Genomic DNA, 19,246 nt, shown 5'->3' with positions numbered 1-19,246 from the left:
AGAATTAGACATTCATTAATGTTTCTCAAACATCAAATTTCGAAGTTGTTCCAAACATCAAATGTCAAATTGTTTAAGGTTAAGTTTAGGCATTAAATCAGAATTTTAAAGGTTAGGGTTAAGTTCAGGCATTAACTCCTAATTCTTAAAGTTAGACATTAACTCCGAATGGTTAAGGTAAGGGTTAGGTTAGAGATAGGCTTAAAACAAAAATATCAACTACTTTTCATTGCTGGATTTGAATTTGGAATCAGAGGCAGATGCTTACATCCATCCACAATGTCCTAGCAAAACCGAAACCGAGTTGAAGATAACAGCGCTCACTGTTGCCCCTAGTGACAGTTTCCATGTCATCTCCCGGCGTCCTTACACATGGATGGATATCGAATACTGACTTGTATCACGGGCGACCTGGCTGAGAAGACTGCACATAGTCACTCAGGTGAAAAACAGCCCTCCCACCTCTAATAACACCCTGTTATTAATTTCAGCTCCACTGCACTATTCAAGCGAATCGTTTCTTTAAACGAGTGTAATGCCGGGATCAGGCTGTGCTTTTCTAAACCTCCTCCTCTCGCCTCAGAGAGTTAGCAACTGTAGCCAATTAGCATGAGTGCTGAGTATTAGCTCCCTCTTCCATTTACATCCCTCTCTCATTAACTGTTCTCACTCTCTCTGCCCCTCTCCCTATCTTTTTCTCTCTCCCTCTCTTTCTTGTTGAAAGCCTTTCTGTAACATGGTGGCTCATAATAGCTGCTCATCTCTGTGAAATGGCTTAGCTTCATCCTATTTCACTGTTCTCAATGGTAGAATAGGAAAATACTCAGCCCTATCGCTTTATCTTTTCTTATAAACACATACATGCACACACATGACCACCACACACACACACACACACTCACACACACACACACTCACACACACACACACTCACACACACACACACACACACACATACACACACACACACACACACACACACACACACACACATACACACACACACACACACACACACACACACACACACTCACACACACACACACACACACACACACACACACACACACACACACACACACACACACACATACACACACACACACACACACACACATACACACACACACACACACACACACACACACACACACACACACACACACACACACACACACACACACACACATACACACACACACACACACACACACACACACACACATACACACACACACACACACACACACACACACTCACACACACACACACACACACACACACACACACACACACACACACACACAATCACACTATCCCTTCATCTGTTGTAAAGCAGCTTTTGTGGTCTTGGTGAGAGGGCTCCCTGAGCGAATGCTGGTGTTAATCTATGGAGGTGCCAGCCAGGCAAGGCCATGCTCACTGCCCAGAGAACGTGTTTTACTGACAGATAAAGAGATGAACAGAGGAGGTTGAGGAGGTTGAGAAAGGAGAAAAAGGAGACAGAGACAGTCAGAAGGGAAGAGAGAAAGAGGTTTGTGTAGCCAGACATAGACAGACACAGAGACATGGAGAGTGAAGGAGAAAGAAAGTCAGAGAAGGAGCTGGGGACGAGAAGAAGGAGAGAGAGAAAGGTGGAAGATAAAGGGAGAGGAGAGGTAATCTGACATTAATAGTTTAAACCTTGGATGTAAATATGCGTGAGGGGATTAATATGAATGCCAGACGTCGTCTTTGACGCTTTATTTCCATGACACCAGACGTGTGTGTGTGTGTGTGTGTGTATGTGGGGGGGGGGGGGGGAGTCAGACATCCAGACTGCTGTTTCCTGCAGGAAAAGGTTAATTACATCTCCACTGGCCAACTGGATGTGCCATGCATAATTACACAGGCTAATGAGAAGGGGTGTGTGTTTGTTTGCGTGCATGTGTGTGTGTGTGTGTGTGTGTGTGTGTGTGTGTGTGTGTGTGTGTGTGTGTGTGTGTGTGTGTGTGTGTGTGTGTGTGTGTGTGTGTGTGTGTGTGTGTGTGTGTGTGTGAAGGCCATTATGCAGTAAATGAATATCTAGGTGCTGAAACTCTCTATGCTCCAGTTGCAATGAAGTCTCAATGCACACTCAATGCACACACAATCACATTCACTACTTCCATATTAAACAGGTGACAGGTGACAAGTGTCCCAACGCCACCAGTGGCATTTATAAACCGTTTCAAGAAGCTTAGGCGTATGTCACACGTCACTACCTCATAGGAGAGGCATTTGAAAGTTATTATTTTTTTATCAAAATGCGTTCTGGAACATATAAACTTTCATGTGCCTTAATAACAAAAACGGCATGCAATTGATAAATACGGATACAATTGTTAAATTAGGATCCTAGTTGGCTTAGCCACGGAAAAAGACCGGATTGGCTGAGATAATGGATAGGCTGGACATGCTGAGAGATGAGATCGGATTGGTCTGCCATGTAGCATGCTTCTGTCTATAACATGAGCTGCTTCGTATGTGAATCCTGGCTACCACGGCTTTTTTGAAAGATATAATGTTGGACTGCTCTCAACAACATTGCTGCCCTGAATTTTAGCAGGCGCTATAGACAAAGATCAGTGAGAAAAAGTTTAGATGGACTACTACTACGGACAGTGTGAACCAGAGTGACTTGACACAACGCGGGCCAAACAAGCTGTAACTACAAACAAAACGGCGTTAAAGGGGTAGCAGTCTGCCATGAAGCGATCATCCATGTATACGGGAAAGAGACTTGATAAAATTTCAGATATTATACGTTTCTAATTTAGCCAGAAAGTCGTTCTCATTGCAAGTTAAAGCATAATGTTAGGTGGCTAGCGAACGTTAGCTTGTTGGTTCGCTAGCTAACGTTACGTGTGTAGTAATATTATTAGTATATCAGAAATCCATTTGCATTGCTAGTTATAGGCCAATGTTAGCTAGCTAGCTAACATTGAACATAGTTGATTAGCTTTAGCTACCTGCAGATTCACGCATGGTGGCTAGCTATGACAATCAGTTTGTATTGCTATTACTATATGGGTTGGGAATTATGGTTCATTGTGGAGTTACAAGTTTATCGATTTTCAAATATAATTACTTTCCCATTGTTCCTCAACTGCAGTGTATGATATACAATTTTCTACCTTTGAGTCTCTACTTTTATCCAATGTAAAAAAATATATAATTTTGTTACTTAATACCTACTGTAATCGAGGCAGTGAGTCACATTTACAGACCCATGCGTATCTTTCATTTCCATGTGTGTGCCCGTCCCCTTGGTGGAGGAGATTGTAAATAACATTTGTTTTAACCTTTGACCTCTACCTATACTGTCCAGTGAAACTGCTGATTGGACAGCTGCTTTGGGTGGAGGAGAGACGGACCACAGCGTGAATAATGGGAAAGGATCTGGACATAGAAAGAAGAATGCCATCATTACATACTGTTTCATCTCCCCATCTAAAAGGCACAATCTGTAATTCAATTTGGCAGAACTTTGTAAGTGTACTGGCCTACATGGAGTAACATTTTTTTATAAGAAATTACAGACCACAGTTTTAAGTTAAATTGAGTAAAAATCAGTGGTACTGAATGTGTTTGGTGAAGATGTCCTGCCTTCATTCCCAAGGACTGAGGTACACAGGAAGGGGTTCAAACGCTTTTCAACTATGACCAAAACAGAGTCTCTGAGAAGATGAAGAGGAGGGTGAAGTCCCCCGAGACTTCCTTCACACCTCCGTCTCCTGATCCCTCTGTTTCTCCTCCATCTCCACTTGTTCCTCCCTTTTCTTATTTTTATTCTTCGTCCGTCTCCGGCAGAAGCCGTGCAGACCACAGAAACAGGCAAAGGTGAACTGGGGCATGGTTTGATTGAGACACATGTAATACCTGCAGAGAGAGAGAGAGAGAGAGACAGAGACCCAGAGAGGTGGTGTTAAGTACACTGAACAAAAATATAAATGCAACATGCAAAAATGTCAATGATTCATACAAGGAAATCAGTCAATTGAAATAAATAAATCAGGCCCAAATCTATGGATTTCACATGACTAGGAATACAAATATACATCTGCTGGTCACAGATACCTTAAAAAAAAGCTAGGGGCGTGAAACAGAAAACCAGTCAGTATCTGGTGTGACCTCCATTTGCTCAGGCAGCGTAATTAATCTTCTTCGCAGAGTTGATCAGGCTGTTGATTGTGGCCTGTAGAATGTTGTCCCACTCTTCTTCAATGGCTGTGCAAAGTTGCTGGATATTGGCGAGAACTGGAACACGCTGTCGTACACGTTGATCCAGAGCATCCCAAACATGCTCAATGTCTGGTGAGTATGCAGGCCGTGGAAGAACTGGTTCATTTTCAGCTTCCAGGAACTGTGTACAGATCCTTGCGACATGGGGTTGTGCATTATCATGCTGAAACATGTGATGGTGGCGGATGAATGGCACGACAACAATGACGGTATATCTGTGCATTCAAATTGCTATCGAGAAAATGCAATTGTGTTTGTTTTCCATGGCTTATTACTGCCCATACCATACTGTAACCCCACCGCCACCATGGGGCACTCAGTTCACAACGTTGACATCAGAAAACCGCTCACCCACACAACACCATACACGCTGTCTGCCACAGTTTTATCAGCTGTCCGGGTGACTGGTTTCAGACAATCCCGCAGGTGAATAAGCCGGATGTGGAGGTCCTGTGCTAGCCTGGTTACGCGTTGTCTGCAGTTGTGAGGCCGGTTGCACGTACTGCCAAATTCTCTAGAACGGCGTTGGAAGCGGCTTATGGTAGAGAAATTAACATAAAATTCTCTGGCAACATTGCATGCTCCCTCAAAACTTGAGACATCTGTGGCATTATGTTGTGTGACAAAACTGCACATGTTAGAGTGGCCTTTTATTGTCCCTAGCACAAGGTGCACCTGTGTAGTGATCATGCTGTTTAATCAGCTCCTTGATATGCCACACCTATCAGGTGGACTGGATTAGCTTGGCAAAGGAAAAATGCTCACTAACAGGGATGTAAACAAATTTGTGCACAAAATATGAGAGAAATTAGCTTTTTGTGCGTATGGAACATTTCTGGGATCTTTAATTTCAGCTCATGGAGCATGGGACCAACACATTACATGTTGCGTTTATATTTTTGTTCAGTATAGAATCAGATTTTCATGTCAGTAAATATTGCTGCACTTATCCAGTAGGCAAACTTCTTATCCCGTAGGCAAACTTCTAATCCAGAAGGCAAAAACACTCCAGAGATTTTCAAACATTAAAGCTCAAATTAAACTTTGTTTAGAACATTTGAGGATAATAGATTCCTGATCTGTTGTGTGGGAAACTCTGAAAGTTACTGAGTGGCAATCCATAGGTCAGCCCATAACTCTGCCAACATGCGCACACATGCAAACACGCACGCACACACACACACACAATGCGGTAAGGAATAAATCGACAGTTTATTGATCTCTGTGACTCAAGCAGGAGGAAAGCCAATTTTTCAACCCGCTCTGAATACCAGATATTCCCCCTACAGCGTTACAGGAAAAATGATTATCAGGAGTTAAGCCAGAAATAATGAATTATGACAGATTACTTCCCATCTGACTGAGACCTAAAGAACGAGCACTGAAAAAACAAGTGATATGCAGCACTAAACACTGATTTCTTGATTGACATCTTCAGTCTTTCTATTATTTGACAACCCCTTTGTAGACTGTGTAGCCCATGGATATGTCATGTGGAATAATTTCGCACATCTTTGTGGTCATTTTAACTGTCAGAATTCTCTTACTCTCACACATGGATTGACAGTCACAGTTGCAGTAGGGTTTTTGTTGGGATAGAGAAAGTACCACGTTAACAGTTTTTCCTCCCTGCCATTAGCCAATCGCATGTTGCTTTGAGATTAAGAGCCAGGTGGTAAAACTGAGAGCTTCATTAGATACCAGAGTCAGCACGAACAAGCGTCAACTAGCGTGTGTGTGGGGTGTATGTGTGTTTTGTGTGTGTGTGTGTGTGTCCTAAGGAAGTGTTCATCTCATACTAGGGCAGTTATCTCTGACCCAGTGCCCGGGCTGCCTACAGGCACACTGTGTGTGTGTATGTTGACTTTCGCAGTTTAGTTGCAACCTCTCCTTCCTCAAGCCCTGACAACCTCACCCCATTCCTCTCCTCCTCTCCCCTTCTCCCCCTTCGTTAGCAGATGTTCCACTTCGTACCCGATGGCTTTAGTCCCTGCGGTGTGAATGTGTGTGTGTGTTTGTGTGTGTGACATAGCAGAGGTTCCACTCTGTACCCAATGGCTTTGGACCCTATGTGACAGTAGAAAAAATCACATAGGAATAGAAAGCCATAGAAAACAGCAGCGAGTTAGTTAAAGAGACACCCACCTCCCCAACCCCCATCTGGACTGTGTGTGTGTACTTGTGAGCATCCTATCCTCTTAACCTTAGCGTTTCTGTCTATATAAATGTTGTGTGTAGCGTTCTCACTCTCTCCGACTTTAAAACGTTCAGCTTGTCTGACAGCTTCGTCACCACAGCAGGGAGTTACAGTAATACTGGAACAACACTCTATCGCCAGCCAGGTCACCCATGATATGAGTCAGTATTCGACATCCACCCATGTCCGAGGATGTCAGAAGATGACGTAGAAACCGGCCACTAGGGGCAAAAGTGAGTGCAGTTACCTTTCGGTTTTGCTAGGGCATTGTGGACAGGGATGGGGGATGGGCGTAAGAATCTGCCTCTGATTCCAAAGGTTGCCCGTTTTAATCAAGATAGAAAGTTGTTTTTGAGATTTTCGTTTTAAGCCTATCCCAAACCTTAACCCTTACCATAACCATTCAGAGTTAATGCCTCACTTTAATATTTTGGAGTTAATGCCTAAACTGAACCTTAAACACTTTGAAATTTGACTTTGCAACAACTTTGAAATGTAGCATTTGATGACATGGATGAAGGTCTAATTCTGATGTGAGACTGTGAGAGCTGGTACAGCTAGATGCTATCACATCCACCACTTTCTTTATTTCTGTCCTATCGTCCATGCCCTTCAACTCTTCGTCTCAATCAGTAGCTTTACTGCTGTAACTAATGCTCCATCTTTATTCTAACATTTGTACAGGAAGCCCTCTGCTATGGCCACCCTTTCATCTTCAACTCTATCTAAGATCTGACATCATGATATAATCCTGCAAATACATTATGCCTATCTCTTCTACATTCTCCATCTCTCATGCTCACTCTCTCCTCTCCTCCCACCCTTCTTCTCTTATGAACTTGCCGATGTATCCATCTGTCCTCTCCTGCACTCTATCCTTTTATCTTCTCACTATTTGAGTCATCGTCTTTTCCTTCTATCTTGTTTAGAGGGAAGTAATTATTGGAGCTATGTTACAGGCTAGGCAGAAGATGAGAAAACCCTGTACATTATTAACAGGTTGAATATGGATGAGTCAATGATCAGAGGCGTAGGAAAGGTAATACCACACACATACGCATGCAGGCATACATGCACGCACACACACACACACACACACACACACACACACACACACACACACACCCACACACACACACACACACACACACACACACACACACACACACACACACATACACACACGCAGACACACACAGACAAACGCAAGCACGCAGACACACACACACACACACACACACACACACACACACACACACACACACACACACACACACTCACAAGGAGGCCTTCTGTGATCCCAAAGAACAAGGAGTTGTTTTGTAGTTTGGGAGAAAATCTTCTTTTTAGAGCTCCTAGAGTTTCAGGATAGAGTCGAGGGGAAAGAGGAGGGATAGAGAAAGGGAAAGAGGGAGTAGAGGGGAGAGAGTAGGGATAGAGAGCGAAGTGGACAGGGACGGATTTACGAATGGGCACGTAAGGCCCCTGACCTCTACCTCCTAACCCAAATCCGGCTCTGGTAGAGGGGAGAGAGGAGGGAGAGAGGGACGGGAGGAAGAATGACCTGAAATATCATTACCTAAAACTGAAAGCGGTTAAGAGAGAGGGAGGAGGGATGAAGCAGGCAATGGGAGAGGGAAATGGGGTGTGACAAACAGATAGTAAAAGTAGAGTGAGAGAGACAGAGTGACTGAGAGAGGAAGACAGGGCATAGTAAAACTTTAATCATCGAATGTTTTTGTGGTGTGAACAGGTCGAATTGCATATACACTTTTGTGACCGACTGGTTCCAACCGGTCTTATGTAGCAACATTTGAAATTGTGGTTTTTACAATGGAGAAAAGTAGAGACTCTGAGCTACAAAATGATATATCATACACTACAGTTGAGGAACAATGGGAAAGTAATTTTGCTTTAAAAGTTGATAAACTTGTAAACTCACTTTTGAGAAAATGGCCTTTGAATGTTTTGGTACTACTACTGGAGAGCCCTTCTTTGTCTACATCCATTCAGCATCGTTCACACCCTCTTAAGCTTTAGCCCCACCCATCTCTTTACGGGTTGAACCGAGTGTTCTGTACTAAGAACAACAGTCAAGCACCCAAGATAACTTTCTAGCTACTTGCAGACATCTATATGAGAGAGAACAGCTCACTGAACATTACTTGCCCTAGCAGAGCTGGTTAGGTTTTTTGTTATCCAGAGTGTTGGTGACTGCAACTGTGCTTTGTAAATTCAGAGCATTTCATGTTCAGAGCGCACACACGACACTCTGGTCGATGAGTTTTTATATATATATTTTAAATTGAACCTTTATTTAACTAGGCAAGTCAGTTAAGAACAAATTCTTATTTACAATGACTGCCTACTGGGGAACAATGCATTAAGTGCATTGTTCAGGGGCAGAAAGACAGATTTTTACCTTATCAGCTTGGGGATTCGATCCAGCAACCTTTCGGTTACTGGCCCAACGCACTAACCAGTAGGCTACCTGCTACCTGAGTAGGGTTGATCCGAACGTTCTGACCTCACAACGGCAATCAAGCACCCAAGCTTACTGGCTAACATTGGCTGGCTTGCTAGCTACTTCCAGACACATAATGAGAGAACACCCCACTCTGACCATTTTACTTGCCCTAGCAGAGCTGGTTAGGCTGATTTCATGTTATCCTGAGCGTTGGTGACTGTAACTGTGCTGCTGGCAACAATTTAATTACGCTTTTTTGCCGACGTTTACTGGCACCGGCCATATTGAATGGATGTTGAGCGTTCATAAATTAATCAGTTATTCTGCGCTCTCGCACACTAAGATGAGTCTTTTGTTAAGACATGTAGCTAGCTAGCTAGCTAGCTGGGTAAACAATTAACCATTATCCCTACTCATGATGTTACTACCCAGCATGAATCTGCAGGTAGCAAACCAACCAAGTTGAATGTTAGCTGGCTAATATTAGGCTATAACTAGTCAAGCAAACGCATCAGAGATACGAAGAATGAGCTCATAAATGATTTCAAAACTTGGTCCTCCAGAAAGTGGAGAGTATACACGTAACATTAGCTATCGAGCCAGCCAGCTAACGTTAGCTTGCTAATGGTACACTTTAACTTGACATTAGGTTTGTGCAGTTTTACTACACAATATGTTTTTTAAAAACTGTGTTAGACAGGATTACCCAGACATACTGACCAGCTAAAATAGACAGAAGCGTGCTATATGGCAGACCAATCAAAACTCATCTCTCAGCATGTCCAGCCCACTCATTATCTTAGCCAATCATGGCTAGCGGGAAGGCTGCTTACTTTTTCTGTGGCTAAACCAACTAGGCTTGTAATTTAACAATTGTATTTCTATTTATTTGTTATTAAGGCACATGAAAGTTCACATTTTCGAGAAGGCATTTCTGCCAAAAAAGTAAGTTCAAAACAGTACGTTCAAACCCGTGACTTAAGCCAAGTTTTCTGAAACGGGTCACAATTATCTGTTTGTGTGTGTGCATTCACGTGCATGTGTATGTGTGCTGATAAGCAAAGGCCTTGAATTTGAGTGACAGAATCCTTAAACTGATCCCTATTGTCAACAGCAAGGCAAGTTTAACAGAATACGGAAAGCGTATTAGCTTATTATACATTATTTATACACACGGACACAGATATAATCCAGACTCTGCTGCCTTTGTTAGGCAAACTGGCTGTCTGAGTCCACACGCATGACAGTAGTGATAAGACTGAGAAATGTGTGTGAGTGTCTGTGTGTGCATGTTTGTGCAGATTTTATTTCCAGAACCCGTTGTGACATTCTAAAATGGATTGATTACATTGGTACAGCCTGCGTCAATGCCCCTTCTAAATAAAACAAATCAAACTAAAAAAGAAACGGAGGCTCTCCAGACAGGTCGAACGTCTCCGCACCCCCTTCCCTTCATCCCTCCCTTGGTTAAAAAATGGATTACTTTCCTGCGAAAGGAGGAGAGAAGCGAGCAGTGCCCTGGCTGCAGTGATAACAGGGCTGTGAGTGATGAGACCTCTAGATAAGACACATAACGATCTTTGCCCCCGGAGAAAGAGGAGGCAGGTGAAGAAAGGGGGAGAAGGGAGAAGAAAGGGAGAAAGGAAATTGAAGTGAGGGGCAGACAAGGGGGTGGGGGGAGCAAGGGGTGTTATGAGTCATCCCCCAGAGTCCCTAAATAACTCCGGTGGCACGTTGGGATCAAATGTGACGTCCTGTCTTCCAGACAGATTCCAACCAGCTTCATCACTTCAGAGAAGTCCGAGATTACTGCAGTCTCCTGTACCCTCCACATACACAAACATGTACACACACACACACACACACACACACATTGGACCATTCCCTTGTTGAAGCCCCTCCTTACATATAGACAATACTGTCCCTGTGTTCTCCGGCCTAAGCCATTCACATCCAACCATGCACCATTGGTTATGTCATATCGGCTGTATCATAGAGTATGGGCTATACCTTAATCAATTCTAAGTTCAAATGAATGTATGGCCATTCGTCTAATAATGATATGAGTTAGGACACGTAATACTCTGAACAGAACAGTTAGCCTCAAAACTACAACAGAATTTAAAAGACAGAAAATTAGGGGAAATCACTTTGTGAGTCACTGACGGTCTATGAGTCACTGATGGCACTCATTGCAAAATGTGTAGAATAGCACAAGATTACCAAGAAAACTGCAAAGTTTTCTCTCTGCCTCATGGAAAATGTGTAAAATAGCATGAGATTAACTATAAAACTTCACATATTAATCTGTGCCCCATTGCAATAAAATACGTGCAGAATTGCAGGAAATTATCTTTAAAACAGCAAAAATGTGCTTTAAAACAACCAAACTCATGTACGCCACTGACTGCCGGTCTACGTTTGCGATAGAAGCAAGAACACTGAGACAAGGGAAGATAGGAGGGAGAAGGAGAGATAGAGATAGACGGGAAGTCGGGAGAGTGAAAAGAAAGGATAGATTGGGAGGTAGCGGAGGGCAAGATAGGGGAAGGAAATAGGAGAGATAGGAAGAGGGGGAAGGGGAGCAGAGGAGAGTGAGACATACAGAGAGAATGTGAAGGTAGCTATTTCATTGCTTTCCCTGCTCGCTGCCTCAGCCACTCAATGTATTACAAGACACCACAGACTTAGCTAAAATTATCATTCACCCATTGCATGATGTCTTCTGCACACTAAATCTACAATCAGATTCACACTCAAAATCATAAATTCCATATGCATCAGTCAATATCAGACAATACCCATATAACAGACCACACCAGATACTCTACCTCTCCACCTTCTCCTCTACCTCTCCGTATCTCATGCTGTATTCACCCTCTTCTCCATGTCTTTCCACAGGAAATGATAAAGGAAGTCTTGTGACTGTCTGAGAGTTTGCATTCCCATAAAAACCTATGTTCCTTTTGTTAAGACTACTCAAGAAAACATAAAAGAGTTGCCGTTTCTGATATCTACTGCCCTAAACCCCTTCCTTCTGTATGCACCTGTTTTTGCTCTCTCTCTTTCCCTCTTCTCCCGCCCCCTCTCTTCTCACACACAGTGCTCTCTGTGTATTAGCCCCAGGTAAGCCAACAGCCCCCTCCTCCCCTCCACCTGGTCAGATAAAGCAGAGGGCCAGGAACAGGAAAACAGTTTCAGTTGTTCAAACACAAAGACAGAAAAAAAGAGAGAAGGGGATCTAGAGGGAAAGGGAGGAATAGCTGAAGAGGGAGCAACGTAGAGAGGGGGTATAGAGTGAGATATAGAGAGAAGGGGGAAATGTATTATAGCACAGGATGAGGTATTTCAGGTGTGTGTGTGTAAATGTATGTTTGTGTGAGAGTGTATGTGTAGATTGGGGGCACAGGGTTGCTTGGGTGATGGGGGAGAGAGGGGGGTTGTCAGGTAACACTGTGTGTCCGAGTCTCTCTCACGGCTCACTGTCTCTCAACTCTGCTAACAAAGACCCCATTCACACAACCACACAGGGGCTTTCTCTCTCTACTGGACACACATGCACGCACACGTGCACACACACACACACACCTCCTTCCTGCACTCGGAGTCCATTTAACTGCCCCCTATATACACCATAGACTGGCTCAACTCTTCCTTCCTATGGGTAGAGGATAGAAACACAGAGAACAAGAGCTGTTCTACCCTCAATTACAGAGGATTAAGCACACACTATCAAAGAATATTACAAGTGGCCCGACTGCAGCTGTAAGCTCTGTTTCACCTTGATCCTGTCCCTTACAATTGATAGCTGATAGGCTACTCAATAACGTGCTGAATATAGGCTGATACCAGTAATGACTGGGGCACTATGAGTCAACCCAACCCTTTGTCCGTCACCCAGCTCAACTCACAGACACCAGCCGCAGAGGAAAGGGCAAGAAGGAAAGAGAGGAATGTGTAAAAAGAGCAGAAAGAGAGAGAACGAGTGTCAGAGCTAAGTATGGGCTGGAGGGATTACCTCAGTCTGGGAAGAGAGAGAAAGAAAGAGATAAAGGTCACAGTGATCTCAAAAAGCGAGAGGAGAGAGGGAGGAGGGGAGAGAGGAGTCGGGGAAAATAAAATGACTATTGAATGAGGAATTGATGTCAGCTCAGCATAGATCTCTTTAAGCAGGCACGAAAAGAGAGAATAAGAGAGCAGCAGAGCTAGACCGAGGGAGGGAGAGAAAGAGAGAGGGCAGCCTGCCCCAGATAGCTCTCTGTAAGCTGCTCACAATGTAGACGTGGCAATGGGCCACACAGAACGAGAGAAGAGAGGACAGGAGATGGACAGAACCAGAAGAAAGAGGGATAAAAAGGCTGGCTAGAGAAAGGATTAGTGATCAAAGGATGTCGACGTGTAGCCCCGACCCCTTACACACTCACTCACACACACACACACACACACACACACACACACACACACACACACACACACACACACACACACACACACACACACACCTGCTCTGTACCCCAAATGAGGACTTTGGAGATAACATTTTGAGAAAGACAGAGAGGTAGAGAGGGATGATGAAATAGCCAGCTAAGGAGGGCAGCCAGGTTGTTCAAGATTGATGTTGAAATTGGACGTCTGTCCATGTCCTGAAGACGTCGGGAAATGCCTTCAAAACCAGCCACTAGGGGCAACAGTGAGCACTATTACCATCAAGTAGGCTTGGGTTTTGCTAGGGCGCTGTGGACGGGGATGGTGGATGGACGTAATCCCATGACTCTGGATCAGAAGGTTGTGTATTAAATCCCGGGGGGGGGGAGTGGGTTAACCCTATCCTGAACATTAACCCTTACCTTAACTATTCGTAATGTGTGCCTAAACTTAACCCTTTACTTCGAAATGTGACGTTTGGAGAAATGGAACGATACAGAGCAGCCGGAGCAACAAAAAGACTTCAAAATGTGATGTTTGCAGAGCGTGGATGAATGTCTAATTCTGCAATGAGACTGTGAGAGCTTGTTGAAGGAGGGAGGGAGGAACACGCTTGAGGAGGAGGAGAGAACTTTAAAAAGCTCACTGCTAATCAGGGCATCCTCCCTCTCAATCTCTCACAGCAACCCTTTCCACGCAATCACACACCTACTTTCATACACACACATGAATGCACACACGTACAGGCGCAAACACACACACACACGCGCGCACGCACACACACACACACACACACACACACACACACACACACACACACACACACACACACACACACACACACACACACACACACACACACACACACACACACACACACACACACACACACACACACACGTAGCATTGACCTACACTGGCTCACTCTGGTTTTTGGTATTCTGTAGCCCTCCCACTGGCTGACCTGATTAGCTGATGACAGCTCATTAATCTTGCTGCACATGCAGAGGAACTGGAAGCTACCTCAATTTTCATCCCAATGGGTGTGTGTGTGTGTGTGTGTGTGTGTGTGTGTGTGTGTGTGTGTGTGTGTGTGTGTGTGTGTGTGTGTGTGTGTGTGTGTGTGTGTGTATTTCATCTTGCTAAACCAGCTTTATCCGTCCCAATACTGCCCTTGCAGCATATCACACATTCTCTCACCTAGGCATAGATAGAGGAAGGGAGGAGGCGGAGGAGGAGAAGGAGGAGGGGAGAGGAGATGGAGGAGGAGGGAAGACGATCAACTGATTCATGTTTTGTTGACTCAGAGTGTTATTTAGCAATCATTTAATTGGCAGAACTGAAATGATTTCTCTGTGTGTAAGATGATGCAAAATCATTACTGATCAGATGGTGGGTAGAGCTATGCAATGCCAGAGATGTTTTTCCTCTCTTCTTCTGTCCCTCGCTTTCTTCCTACAACTCTCCCCCTCTCTCCACCTCCTCCACCTCCCCCCTTTTCCTCCCTCCCTCTACCTGGCTCAGTGCTAGAGAGAGAGAGCGTGTGAACGAATGGATTTTCCTATGTCCCTCGTTCTCTCCCTCTCTGCTTGCTCCCTGGCTGCAGTAAAAGAGAGAGAGAAGGGGGAAGCGTGTGAATGAATGAGTTTTGGCTTGACTTCACTCACATGCTTTGAAGAACACTCACTGGCCTTTACAGTTGAGACTTCACTCTCCCTCCACCTCTGTTTTTATCCTTTTTTCTCTCTTCACTAGACATTTTCTCTTTCATCCTCTTCCTGTTTTCCCACTTCACTCTCATTCCTCCTGTTCTTCCTTTTCCTCGCTCCTTCTGTTTCACTACACTATCATTTCTTTGCCGTTATCCCATTTAGTTGCAACTGGATCTGGCCTTCACTGCTTCTCCTAATCTCTTCCTCTCTTCCTATACCTTTACCCCCCCCCCCCCCCACACACACACACACACACTACACACACACACACACACACACACACACACACACTACAGGATTTGTGTGAAGTCGAATCTGCCAGCTCACAATGATTTTACAACCACATCTGTGGTTGACTCAGACGGTAAAACCCCTGTTCTAATCCACATCTCAGATCTCATTGGGATTTTAGCTGGACTATAGTAGCAGGCTCCTAATAAGCTCCTGAAAACACCAGGAAATTTGAATCAGGAACTTGAAATTTGTTGAAATTGTGCAGCAGCTGAGCTGAAATGTGTGTGTTTGTGTGTCACGTGTGCGTGTGTGTGGGTTTGTTTTTGTGTTCATGCGTATGTGTGTGTCTGTGTGTGTGTGTGTGTTCCAGGGCTACAAGTGCTATGAGAGTAGTTTGGGCAACTAGCTCTCAAAGTATCACGTCAGAATTAGACGTTCATCCATGGTTCTCAAACATCAAATTTCGAAGTTGTTGCAAACGTCAAATTTCAAAGTGTTAAAGGTTAAGTTTAGGAATTAACTCTGAATTTTTAATGTTAGGATTAAGTTTAGGCATTAACTCCAAAATCTTAAGGTTAGGCATTAACTCTGAATGGTTAAGGTGAGGGTTAAGGTTTGGGATAGGCTTAAAACAAAAATCTCAAAACAACTTTCTATCGCTGTATTCAAACTTGCAACCTTTTTGTACCAGATGCAGATGCTTACGCCCATCCATCATCCCCGTCCACAACGCCTCAGCAAACCCGAAACCTACTTGAAGGTGACAGCGCTCACTGTTGCCCCTAGTGGCCGGTTTCAACCTCATCTCCCAACGTCTTCAGGCATGGATGGACATTGAATACTTACTTGTACCACGGGTGACCTGGCTGAGTTTGAGCACGAGCTCTCTACTCAGTCCTGATTTAGAATTAGGTCTATTCTTGTTCACCCCTGGGAAATACTTAAATCTGCCATGGAATGTGGTGTGTGCATGTGTGCATGTGTGTATGTGTATGTGTGTGTGTGTGTGTGTGTGTGTGTGTGTGTGTGTGTGTGTGTGTGTGTGTGTGTGTGTGTGTGTGTGTGTGTGTGTGTGTGTGTGTGTGTGTGTGTGTGTCTACATGCTTAATGTGAATTAGCAGGGAGTGAAGCTAAAGCCATGGTCAGTAATTCATAAGCAGAGCGCGTGTAGTCCCAGTCAGTCTCACCTTGTGGTGCCACACACACACACACACACACACACACACACACACACACACACACACACACACACACACACACACACACACACACACACACACACACACACACACACACACACGTCAACCACAGTCATACCTCGTATTCCACATACCATTCCATGGGGACTAAAGTGAAGTGCCACAATTATCGCCTTTTGATACACCATTAATGATAATACACACAGAAACAGAAAAAAAGCGCAGACACACAAAACACACAGACACACAAAACACACAGACACACACACAAAAACACAAAACCACACACAAAACACACATACTGCCCTCAGGTGACACCAAACACAGAGGAGTATATGATATGGGTAAGGATTGGTGCGTACTCACCTCAGGCTTCCCTGTGCTCCGTGGTAACCGCTGCAGAATGGATTGGTTCCCCCGTACACACACACACTAACACTGCTGTTTGTGAAGACAATGAGACTGGGCAAGTGAGGGAGCGGTAGGAGAAGAGAGAGGGAGTGAGGTGTGACGAGGGGCAGGAAAGCAAAGGAGTGTGAGAGAGGGAGAGAGACAGAGAGAGAAAAAATAGAGAAAGAAGAATGGTAAGAAAAAGAGGGAAAGGGAGAGAAAGAGAAGTAGAGATATGTAGAAGGGAGGAACTGAAAGACCAATCAATGTAAGAATCAGGAAGTGTAGAGGTCTGTGTAGTGGAGATATGGTGTTCTCAGAGTCTATAAGGAGAGATGGAGGAGAGATGGGAGAGAGACAGGGAGAGAAGGGGGCAGAGAGGGGGAAAAAATGGGTGCTAGAAAATAAATAATTCTGAAAAGAAAAGAGTCCCAGACGAAGCCAAGGTTCTTTTGTGTCTGTGTATGAGTGTGAGTATGAGTGTGTGTATGTGTGAGAGTAAGAGTATGTGTGTGTAGGGCGCTGTACCCTAACAGAGATGGACCAGAATGCGGTTGGGGTCGGAGGGCTGACTTGTCTGTGTGTTTGTCCGTCCGTTCTCTCCTCAGTCTTGTGCATTCTTCTCAGTCTCGGTGTTGTATGAGCAGGGACCGATGAGCAGGGACCGATGTCTTACTCTGTCTATCCACAGCACTGGTTAGACCTGAGGTGAAAACAGTATTTTCCTTGCTTTCTTCCCTCACACCACTCTGGGAAATGTTTCTTTCTAGTAGACTCCACACTATTATGTTTTATCTCTCACTCTCACGTTCATTCTCAAATTTTTCTGTCCAAGCACGTCCAGTTCACACCGGCATTGTCTTGTGTTGTACACCCACTCCCAAACCCCCTAGGGATGTCAGAGAGTTTTTGTATGTTTTTTTTTCTTTTTCTTTTTGAGTGGCAGCCTACAGGTACAGTATGTGTGGAAAAAACAAATGGAAAATAATGATATGAACAGAATATGAAATTATCGCCCTCAAAGAGAAAGGCTCTTTGAGTGTTTGCATAGAGGGGAATTAATTAGAATGAAAAGAAAGAGAGAGCGTCTCTCTCTCTCTCCTCCGCTGGAGCCCTGAGAATACTCCACAATTAGCCAGAGTCCCAAGCACAGCCTGCAGACAAGGCTGGGGTGGGAGAGAGGGAAGGAGGGAAAAGAGAGAGAGAAAGAGAGGGAGAGAAATTAAACTGAAATGAAAAACACCGAAGGGACATAAAGGAGCTGAAGTTGTTAGGAAAATTATAGAAGTTTTTTTTAACCATACCCTTTAGGCGAACTGGCTGTCCAGAGCTCAATTCTTGTCTTCTCTCTTCCTCTATTGGTCTTTTTCTTTTCTCCTCCACTCCTCCTTCTGTCCGTGGGGCTGGCGATAATCCATCAGGGAAACGGGAAAGTCTGGAGTGTTTTGAATGGACAGTTCACCCTTCCTCTCTTTCTCCTCTCTCTGTCCTCTCCTCTACCTTTTCCAGCTTGTTCGACGATCATTTTCTTCACCACGGAGGTGACACAGAGCGTGTGGGTTAGAAGGACGTGGGGGCTGGAGAGAAAGAAAGAGCGATAGAGAGATAGATGGATGATGGGATGGAGTGAGAAGGAATGAGACAGAGGTGGAGGTAGTAATGACAATGGGAGAAGGGAGAGGGATGGAGGCAGGTGGAAGGGATGAGAAACAGTGGTCTGTTTGCAAGTGGAGGGAGGGTTTCCTTTCCCACACACACCTCCACTACCCCGTCACTGAAGCAGAAGAGGAGAAAGAGAAAGGAGGGATGGATGGAGTGGTGATGAATCAGCCGACTGCCTTGTTCCTTCTCTGTCTGCTCTCCTCCCTCTCTCCGCTCTCGTTCCTCTATCCGCTCTTCTCCCTCTCTCTGCTGGCTCTGCCCTCATACTCACTGAATACTCCCTCCTTCTCTGAGACACCCACCCCCGCCACCACACACACACACAGTTCATTACCATTCACTGGTTCTCACTGTGACACGCTTGGCTAACCCACTCACAAAGACTGGGCTGAGCAAGGAGTAGAATCCTAATACAGGGAGGAGGGAGGGAGGGAGTTAGGGAGAGGTCAAAGGGATAGATAGAAAATAAGTGAGTGAGGGAAGGAGTGGTGAGTGAGGGAGGGAAAGGGAGGTACTGAAGTAGGGAGAGGAAAATAAAAGAAAGAGGGAGAGGAGAGAGAGAGTGAGTGAAAGAAGGATGGAGGAGTATGAGGAGGGGTATATCAGACTAGCAGGCGTCCTCTACAGTCTGCTTATGTCAGTGAATAGACTGTCCTTCTTGGCTGGTTTGCATTGTTCTCTCTCTGTGTGTGTGTGT

At 44.6% G+C, this 19,246-nt stretch overlaps 1 protein-coding gene across 3 annotated transcripts in view; it reads right to left on the bottom strand.

Moving 5' to 3' along the window:
- LOC115150650 (kelch domain-containing protein 8A) overlaps positions 1-18,828 on the bottom strand; it is a 77,379-nt gene extending 58,551 nt beyond the window's left edge. For 2 of the 3 annotated variants that reach the window (XM_029694150.1, XM_029694141.1), the window contains exons 1-2: positions 18,192-18,828; positions 16,864-18,053 (exon numbers count right to left, since the gene is read on the bottom strand). The gene's annotated coding sequence lies outside the window, so the exon portion shown is untranslated. The remainder of the gene's footprint in view (positions 1-16,863; positions 18,054-18,191) is intronic. The other variant, XM_029694143.1, reaches the window with a different exon arrangement.
- Positions 18,829-19,246: the final 418 nt, after the last annotated feature.

The sequence above is a fragment of the Salmo trutta genome, chromosome 16, assembly GCF_901001165.1.
Source record: "Salmo trutta chromosome 16, fSalTru1.1, whole genome shotgun sequence".
NCBI lineage: Eukaryota > Metazoa > Chordata > Actinopteri > Salmoniformes > Salmonidae > Salmo > Salmo trutta.
Note: the sequence above shows the minus strand (reverse complement) of the source record. Positions and strands in the feature narration are given on the sequence as shown.